The sequence below is a fragment of the Rhinolophus sinicus genome, chromosome 13, assembly GCF_057876585.1.
Source record: "Rhinolophus sinicus isolate RSI-liver-muscle chromosome 13, RSI-T2T, whole genome shotgun sequence".
NCBI lineage: Eukaryota > Metazoa > Chordata > Mammalia > Chiroptera > Rhinolophidae > Rhinolophus > Rhinolophus sinicus.
In genome coordinates, this window is record NC_142513.1 from 54,353,818 (window position 1) to 54,363,804 (window position 9,987).

Genomic DNA, 9,987 nt, shown 5'->3' on the forward strand with positions numbered 1-9,987 from the left:
CTGATGATGGAGACCATCATGGCGGCAAGTTTGTCCAGTCAATTTGTATTTCCCCCCAGGGAACTGGGTCTGCCCTGTTTGACTACAGGAGTGGGGAGTACTGATTCAGCAGTCCAGCGGTGAAATAGCAAGGCCTAGCCAAACACACCTGTCCTGTTATCTATTCTGGACCATCAAGAAGCCCTTGTTTTAACTGGATGCAGTTATGTTCCTTGTTGAACGTGGCCAAGCTGACAATGGCTGGTCTGCCCAAACACAAGAAAATCACCAACACTCTCAAGGGATACTGCTAGAAGCCAAACACCTCCTACATTTCCAACCTAAACTGTACACCTGCCTTCAAGCTGCTATACTCTTCTCAAGTTCTGTTACAAGTGCATCCCTGAACAGACGGTTTTGAGTTCTGCCATTAGGTATTCTGCGATGGAAACCTCCCTTTGCCTTTCCTGAAACCCCATCAGCAGGAACGTGCCTCACCCCCAAGATCTGTTAGCATTGTTCTACCTACACCTCGACCCCAAGTCTGAGTTTCTTAGTCTAGTGCACTGCCTTGAAGCCTGCAACAGACAGACCATGGTTCGAACTCAACACAGAGTTAGAACTTGGTGGAGAAGAGTTCAGAGAGGGATTTATATTAAGCCCAGCGGAAGAGGCAGGATTGGTCATCCACAACCTGTTCTCTCCGAAGCATCTCACTCAGGTCAGTGGCAGAATGAGATCCAAATTCTGGTCAGTAACTGCTGACTTCCATAGTCGCATGCAAGCATACATACACACACACACACACACACACACACACACACACACACACACTCTAGTCTCATACATCTCACATATCTGCCAAGCCAAACATTACTTCTACTCAAAACTTGTAAGAAAAAAAAAAAGAAATACTTCCTAAGTGCAAGGAAAGAAAGCATTTGTAAGGCAGCCTCTTGTAATACAGTTCAAGTTGAGCTCCTTTGGAGCCCAATGCAAATAAGAATAGCACACATCGCACAGGCGTACACCGCTTTTTCTTTCTTTTTTTTTTTTTTTTTTTTTTTTGAGTGAGGGAGGGATATTTTAATATGTTGTTTTAAAATTCTGAAAAAAATGTGCTCATGATTTTAAATACAAAGAAACAGGATTAATAATGACCAGTAACCGTACATCAGCCCATTCCAGTGCCATTTTCCAACTCCATAGATAACAACCACGAATGACAGTTTATTTTTGTTTTGTGTTTTTAAGAATAGGTCTGTAAAAATACTTTTTTAATTTGTAATAACCATACAGTGCAGCTGACTTGTTTTCTTTTGTTATATGGCTGTATGATGTGTTTTGCTTTATTTAGTGCTGTAAAATACGTATGACATCAAATTCCCATTTTCACCATATTTAAGTCTACAGATCTGTAGCATTAAGTACTTCACAATATTGTACAACCTTCATCACCACCCATCTCTAGAACATTTACCTCCCAAAACTGAAACTCCACATCCATTAAATAATAACTCTCCATCCCCTCTTCCACTGAACCCATGGCAACCGCCATGAATATCACTATTCTGTATACTTCATACATGGGAAATCATTCAATCTTTGTCCTTTTGTGGTTGGATTATGTCACTTAGCATAATGTCTTCAAGGTTCACCCAAAACTCCTTCCTCTTTAAAGCCAAATAATATTCCATTGTATGTACAGGTCATGTTTTGTTTATTCATTCATCTGCTGATGGTCATCTCAGTTGCTTCCACCTTTTACTATTGTGAATACCGTTCTTATGAACATGGATGTACAAATGTCTCTTTGAGTCCCTTCTTTCATTTCTTTCGGGTGTACACCCAGAAGTGGCAATGTTGGATCATATGGTAATTCTATTTTTAATTCTTGAGACCCACCACACTGTTTTTCACAGCAGCGTCTCCATTTTACTTCCCACCAGCAGTGTACAAGAACTCGAATGTCTCCACATCCTTGCCGTGTGCCCTCGAGAAGAACGTGCATTTTGCTGTTGCATGAAGTTCTCTGTACGTGCTTGTTAGGTCCATTTGATCTACAGTGCTTGTTTCCAGTTGTTTAGTTCATGTTCCCATGGAGAAATGAGCGTCTGCAGCTTCCATGGCCGCCATCTTGCTAACAGAACTCTCAGGTCTACAGATTTTAACATACGTGTAGATTTGTGTAATCACCACCACAATCAGGACGCGATAACAGATGACACAGGGAACAACTCCATTACTCCAGAAAATTCCTTCATGCTGTCCCTTTGTAATGATACTCTCCATCCCACCCCTGGACCCTGGTAACTACACAGATGTGTCTATTAAACACAAATAGAATCAAACCACACCTACTGCTGGGCAAATTGTTTTTGTTTTTGTTTCAGTTCAGTATATCCTGGATACCATTCGAAATTAGTATGTGTATAAACTTACTTAATGCTTTAATACAAGCATAGGTTTCCATCGTTTGTTTAATTGGCCTCATATACATGTACAAAATGATCTTCTTTACTAGGTTTTTCAAACAGCACTGAAATAAATATATTTATATATAGCTCATTTAACACTTGTGTTGATATATCTATGGGATAATTGAAATTTCTGTGTCAAAGTGCATGTGGACTTGTAATTTTAATAGATATTTCCAAGTTTTTATCCAAATAGTATCACAGTGTGTACCCCTAGAAGAGTAAAGTGATTTTTCCCTCTATATATCCACTAACAGTAAGTATAATAAATACTTTTAAAATGATGGGAGAAAAACGTTATATACTTTTGTTTTATTTTGTATTTATTCAAAATGAATAAGGTTGGCATTTTTCCCTTTGTTTAGCCATTTGTTTTTATTTTCCTAAGGACTGCCTTCTTGAATCTTTTGCTCAATTTTATATTTGATTTTTTTGCCTTCTAGAAGCTCTTTGTAAATTGATGAAATTAGTCTTCCATCTGTCATAACTTTTTCAGTTTGCTATTTGTATTTTTACCTTATTTGTGGTATTTTGCCATCAAAAATATCTAAATTTTATGTGCTTAGATTTATTTATTTTTTCCTTTCTGGCTCATGTGTCATGCTTTAGAAACAACTTGATTTTAAGGATAAATACATTTCCTCCCACTAATCTGAAATGGCAGTTTTATGAACTACTAAATTCTCATTTGCAATTAGATCCATTTCTGGACTCTCCATTCTATTCTTTTGATCTGTATATTCTTTAGCCCTACTACCAAACTGCTTTAATTATTGTACCTGCATAATTGTATTGTACCTGTATACCTGTATCATAGCAGTATAATAATTGTACCTGTACAAAATATTTTATTATATGCTTAGGTTAATCAAGCCTCATACTATTCTCTTTTTAGAAATATCTCAATAATTCTCAAATGCACTTTTTATAATATTTACAAAAATAATCAGATAATAATATAATGAAAAAAGTAAAATTAACAATTAATATATATATATTAGTATACACACACACACACACACACATATTTCCAGTTATATTATTACGTATGTAAAGCAAGCTTTGTAACTCTATTAAGGACTACAAAAGGAGACATGAATAAATGAGAAGAAATAGTTTGCCCTCAACTGGGAAGACAATATTGTAAACTTGTCAGATCTCCCTACAATATTAAATAATTGCTATTTATCCCAATCAAAATACCAACAGGAGTTTTCTTTTCAATTTAACAAAATGCCACTAAAGTTCATTTTAAAAACTGTATGCCCCTTATTAATCATTCCCTTAGCAACACAAATAACTGGGTGAAGCTTTTGAATTAAGGACCTAATTAACTTTTTTTTTTAATTGGGGAAGGGGAACAGGACTTTATTGGGGAACCGTGTGTACTTCCAGGACTTTTTTCCAAGTCAAGTTGTTGTCCTTTCAGTCTTAGTTGTGGAGGGCGCAGCTCAGCTCCAGGTCCAGTTGCCGTTGCTAGTTGCAGGGGGCACAGCCCACCATACCTTGCGGGACTCCAGGAATTGAACTGGCAACCTTGTGGTTGAGAGCCCACTAGCCCATGTGGGAATTGAACCGGCAGCCTTTGGAGTTAGGAGCATGGAGCTCCAACCTCCTGAGCCACCGGGCCGGCCCCCCAATTAACTTTTTTTTTCCTTTTTCTTTCTTTCCTTCCTTCCTTCCTTCCTTCCTTCCTTCCTTCCTTCCTTCCTTCCTTCCTTCCTTCCTTCTTTCTTTCTTTTAAGAAGGGCACAGCTCATAGTGGCCCATGTGGGGATCGAACCGGCCACCTTGGTGTTATTAGCACCACGCTCTAACCAACTGAACTAACTGGCCACATCTTAACTTCTTAAATAAGGTCTTTTTTTGTCCTAGTTTTTGGTCGTATGTTTTTTCTTTTCTTCTAGTTATGTAGAAACATAGACATTATATCTTTATCAGCAATATAAATACATATATTATATGTTGGCCAGCTGCTAAGAAAACAAAATCCTCTCCTTTTTCCAAATAGCTATATATATTTTTTTCTGATGTAGACTCCCAGGGCATTTTTTTTTTTTTAAAGTCCAAATGCCATATATCAGCATGCAATGAAATACACCTCTATCTTTTCTTATTTAAAAAGTACAAGCTTCTCAAAAGCAGAGCCTTAGCTTTTGTTCTAAACCACATTCCCATTTGAAGGGGCTCAAGAAATGTTTAGACAGTGATCCGAAGCCAAAGCTTGCACGAGGTCCTAATACTCTCTCTTTTTCTCTTTTTTCATTTCTTCATCTGATTTTTGTTTCATTTTTATTTTTCATCGGAGAAAGTATGACTATAAGTCTAGCACCTGTTTTTCACAGAGGAATGACTATGGGGAAACATCAAGATTTCAGTGAATCAGGAAGAGTACACGTTGATAAACGGACTTTGGGAGAGACCACTTAGTAATGCGTTCTGTGCTGTGACCACGTCCCTTTGTACATTGGGGCGCCTAGCTAAAATCCCTGATCGTCTGTTTAGTGAGATTTCTGTCTGCTTGCTCAGGCTTAGGGACCCTTTTACCTGGAACTCAGTTGGGGGAATCCAAATATCCCATTTTAAGTTCCCTAGATGTCAAATGGGTTTTTAATCTACACACTGTGGGGTTGTAGGAGACCATGGCTAAATTGAGAATTCTTCACCCCATCAGGCTGACAAAACATCCTACAAGCCAAGCTCAGAGAACTCAAATGAGAAAGTTATGCTATCCTGGAGAAATTATATAAAGTGAAGCGGGAAAGGAAGAGTTGTATGTAGCAATCAAATGTGCTATTTTCTCACAAACTTTTGTTCTACAGCTTACATGGACTGTGGTCAACAAATAAGAGCTATAAATACCTATCCACAGCTTTTTATGGCTATCCCAAAGCTAAGATATTCTCTCTCTCTCTCTCTCTCTCTCTCTCTCTCTCTCTCTCTCTCTCTCACACACACACACACACACACACACACACACACACACAGACATATCCACAGTTTGATTAAGTTCCTTATTTTTACAAAATTTCGTTCTGGTTCCCAAAGTCTAAGGCTTTAACTATTGACATAAAAGAAAAATTTTCACATTTTTAACTGTTTTAATTAGCTTCTAATCATTTCTCTTCATTTGGAAAGATCTGGTTAAATTTGACCTTGATCAAGAACTTTCAAATAATTATTAATGTTTCCCTTAAAAATATTAGGGGAGGAAATCGTTGTTTCAGCGAATATTTATCATAGATGCACTACACGCAAATAAGAAACACCTACCAGTGACAAAAGTTAATTAGGGAACAGGCACCAGTGTCAGGTCATAGCTGAGAAATGACTTGTTCAGTTGTAATATCAGTATCCTAACAACTTAGAATTTTAGTGAAACATTTAATATATATTTAAAAACCAACTTTAAAAAACATCTTGAGAAAAAAATGAGTAAATTTGTCTACATTAAAATGAAAAACTTCTTTCTGTTGACCAAACCAAAGATTCTGAACACATTTGACTGACTACCCTTCGAAACTCAGAAGTGGCTTAATATATGTCTAAGATTAAGGCAAGGAAATGGAGGGAAAAGCAAAACTAAAATTTTAAATCATGCTTTTTTTTTTTTTTTTTAAGAGACGGTTATTATTTTTGGTGTGGGTAAAATTTTTAAATTATAAAATAACTCCATCACTCTCTTTTTACTCTTATGTTAGATCCTCTTTCTCTAGTGCAATGTTTGGCACACATATGCCACAAAATAAATAAATGTGAGGGGACATAAAAAGGAAAAAAAGATGCTATTTCTCAATGCTGATTGTTTTGTTTTGTTTTTTAAAAGAAAAACATATAAAAATACACTATTAATATTTTTCCATGGAAGGGCGATGTGCTGGGATGAGTTCATCTTTTTCTTCCTGTGAGTCAGTCAAAATAATACTAGTTATTTAATGAACATGTATCCATGCTGCTCTATGAAGTAAAAATTCTCAGTGGCCTGTACTGACACATCTCATCCTAATCAAAGTGCTTTGTTCTCTTGCATATTTGGCTTCTCCCAAAAGCCGATTTTATTCTTGAATGTTTCTTAATTGGGATCCACCAGAGATTATCAGGCGTATATATTTCTGCTGAAGAAATTTCCACCGGAGATGGGTGCCCAACCCATTAAATGCCAAATGGTGTTTTTTAATCGACACACTTGTGACGACTACTGCATTCATGTACATATTTGTAGTGTCATGTGACTTTGCCGCCCTCCTGTGGTTGCTTCTTGGGGTGTCCAGATCTTGTTTATGCATCAGGGCTCTAGTGACCTTCTCACTAGGTCAGCCCCACACGCCTACTCACTGCTCTTGGCCTCATATGCACGAACTACCTCTCATTTCATACCAACCAATGGACTGAGTGAATCAGGGTCCCAGCAAGAAGTTCCGAGCATGTCTGCTCCTCTTTTCCCCCGAGCCCAAAAACAATGGGACAACAGCACACCAGCGTTCCAAATAAGTGATGCGTTTTTCCCTTCAATTTTCCTGTTTTCAACTCTCTCCAGGGTAAGAACTTTCTGATAGTCTATTTCAAGGCTTGGCAAACTCTTACTATAAAGGGCCAGATTTTGGCCCATACAGTCTCTGCCCCAACTACTCAGCTCTGTGTTTGCAGCACGAAAGCAGCCACAGATCACATGTGAACAAACTTAGCAGTGTTCCAATAAAACTTTATTTAATAAATCTTATTTACAAAAAGAGATAGGGAAGGGTGAGCGCTGGATATGCCCCAGAGGCTGTGGTTTACCAATTCCTAGTCTACCCTTATTTCCTATTATATCAATGCTGAATTAATTTCTTGGTAAAGGAAGCGATAAATACATTTGAATTAATTCATCAGTGGCTCTTTGAATTCAAATAGAGTATTTCTAAATATTCCATGCATAATTCAATTTATACAAATGTTGACACTGGCTAGCCCAAACTCTACACTCTATCGTTATATTTTTTTCAAAATGGCTGTAAGACTTCTTCAGGTAACTTCTTCAAATAGAGAGCAAGCAATCCATTAGTGATCTGTATACATCAGTGTTTAGAAACATGGTCTCCACGGAGATGTGTGTCTGTACTCACACAGGAGTACAATGGAGATTATTTTTTCCCGAAACCTGGCTAATGCCCCGTATTCGATTAGCTGCTAGAGCATACTGATTTGTTTTCTAAATCTCTTTCCAGTCTGTCACAATCTTTAGTTCACACTTCGAAATAAAGTTTCATATTATTGAAAATATCTTTTTTTCTGTACTGCCTCTAGTCTTACATTTCTGCACCATCATGTAAATCGTTTCCCAAATGACCGTTCTATAATACATCTCGGACTTCAGCACTGCCCGGGCCCAGCAGTCTCGTAAGCCTTTCCTGAACAGTCTCCTTTTTCTCTTGCACGCCTCCTCTCTTTCCATGTTATACTGCTCTAACTACAGCAAGTTGCTCATGGTTTCCAATCACCAGTCCTTTCTATTAAGCCCTCACGCCACTTTTTCTGGACTACCTGCTCTTCTCCACCCTACTTTCCAATCATCTCATTTTTCTCCATTCATTCATTCATTCATTCATTCTTCCTTTTATCAATATTTTATGCAACACATATTTAGTGAGCATATTCCTGGTGCCATGGGCACAAAATCTCTCCTGACCCCCTTCCTTCCATCCTAGTCATTCTTAGTCTTCTCCCATGTCCCCAATGCACTCAGTACACACCTCCATTTATCACACACTATAGTAATTATTTCTTCTGCTTCCGTGTTTTATCCATTAGACTATACACTCCTGACGGGCGGAAGCAGTGCCTTAATAATCCTTATCTTCCTATCTCCTTGCATTTTCACATAGTAGGCAACCAATAAAGAATGAATGACTAAATGAGCAAATAAGAGAGTGAGTGAGCAAACTAAGGAACGTCTCCCATACTGACGGATGAACAGAACGCGTGATGCTACATGTAACGTTACCCAAATAACAAGTTATTTGGCTGGCAATAGCTGAACACCAGAAAAGTGCGAAAAATGTTGTTGTTCCTCAGACCCTCCTTCAGTAAACTGACTTGCACAGAGTTATATTCTCAGCTAGTGAAAATTCAAAAGAAAAAAAAGAGATATTCGACGCTTTAGACTTCAATTAAGTAACAGCTCCCCCTACCGATGGTGGGATAAGCAGGGACCTCAAAATCGACCATGATGCGGCATCTCTGAGAGCCAAGTTGGCAAGTGTACAAGGTGAGCCAAAGATCAGGCAGGCTCCTAGACTGAGCATACTGAAGAGAAGAGGTCAAGGGCAGTGGCTACACTAACAAAGCAGCGCCATCCTCACCCAAGGATGAAGGCAGCTATAATTTTACAGCAGAAGAACATTTGCCATTACCCTTCCAACAAGTCTTTAAAAATGCTGATCTGGAAGACTGAAGCAACCCACTTGAGACTCATTTTCAGTATGGCAAAAGTTCTGAAACCCAGACTGCAAAATCTCAGGAAGCAGCTGGGTTCCTAATTAAAACAAATCGTTAATAGATTTAGCAGTCCAAATTTATGCTTTTCAATTAAAAAATGCTATTGCAGTTGGTGTATCTGCGTAAGAGTATATGTGTGTGAGTGTGTGTGTGAATGTGTGAGTGTGTGTGTGCGTGTAAAAACAAACACGCCTACATTCTGGGCTCGGGGTGTTCCAGAGTTTAAGAGGCAGTTATAAAGGCTGGGTCAAAACCAAAACACAAAGGTTAATTGCATCAATTCATAATTGTTTCGGTAACTTCCGTGAGTCTCTATACATGTTTCAGAAATAGTTGTGCAGGGGCGCAAAGGACTTTCCTATCCCAATTCTTTTAAGGAGACATTTTTTTAAAGCTCTCTTGTAAACGTTATCTGTCTGTTGAGACAATATTATGTTCCGAGTCACTGAGAAAGACATTTGGAGGTGGACAGTTTTTCCTGAAGTTCATCTAGCAAGTCGGTAGCAAGCACCCTAACGCCAGTGCCCAGTTCGATATGTGTATCTGCAGGATGGTCCTAATTCTGGGCAAACAAGTCAAATTTTGTCAATGAGATGACCATCCTTTTCTTGCCCATGGGTTACCACAGAACGTACCAAGCAATAACGTATGATGCCCACAAGCAGAGCAATTAACTCTGTCCTCACCTGGAGGATGAGTTAATTTGTCTTTATTTCACTCGGCAACTGGTCTACTAATGTTACCTGGATGCTCTCAGCCTCTCAGGGTATCAAGTGCTCAGGGAAGAAGACAAGTCCTGGAAACCAACTTAGGGGAAAACATGCTGTCCCGTCTGCCTAAGGAAAAATCACTTTGCCTTATTTACTGCACCAGAGGTGCTCCAAATTATATAATTTGCACCTTTATAGTCTATTTGTTTTGAACGAAAATAAGTGTTTTTAGGCAACAAGATGATAGAGGATGTACCAGACCATCTGGAGTATGGGAAAGACATATAGTTTGGTATCAGGAAGAGGGTAATAGGAATTTCAGATCTGAATACGTGCCTATAATG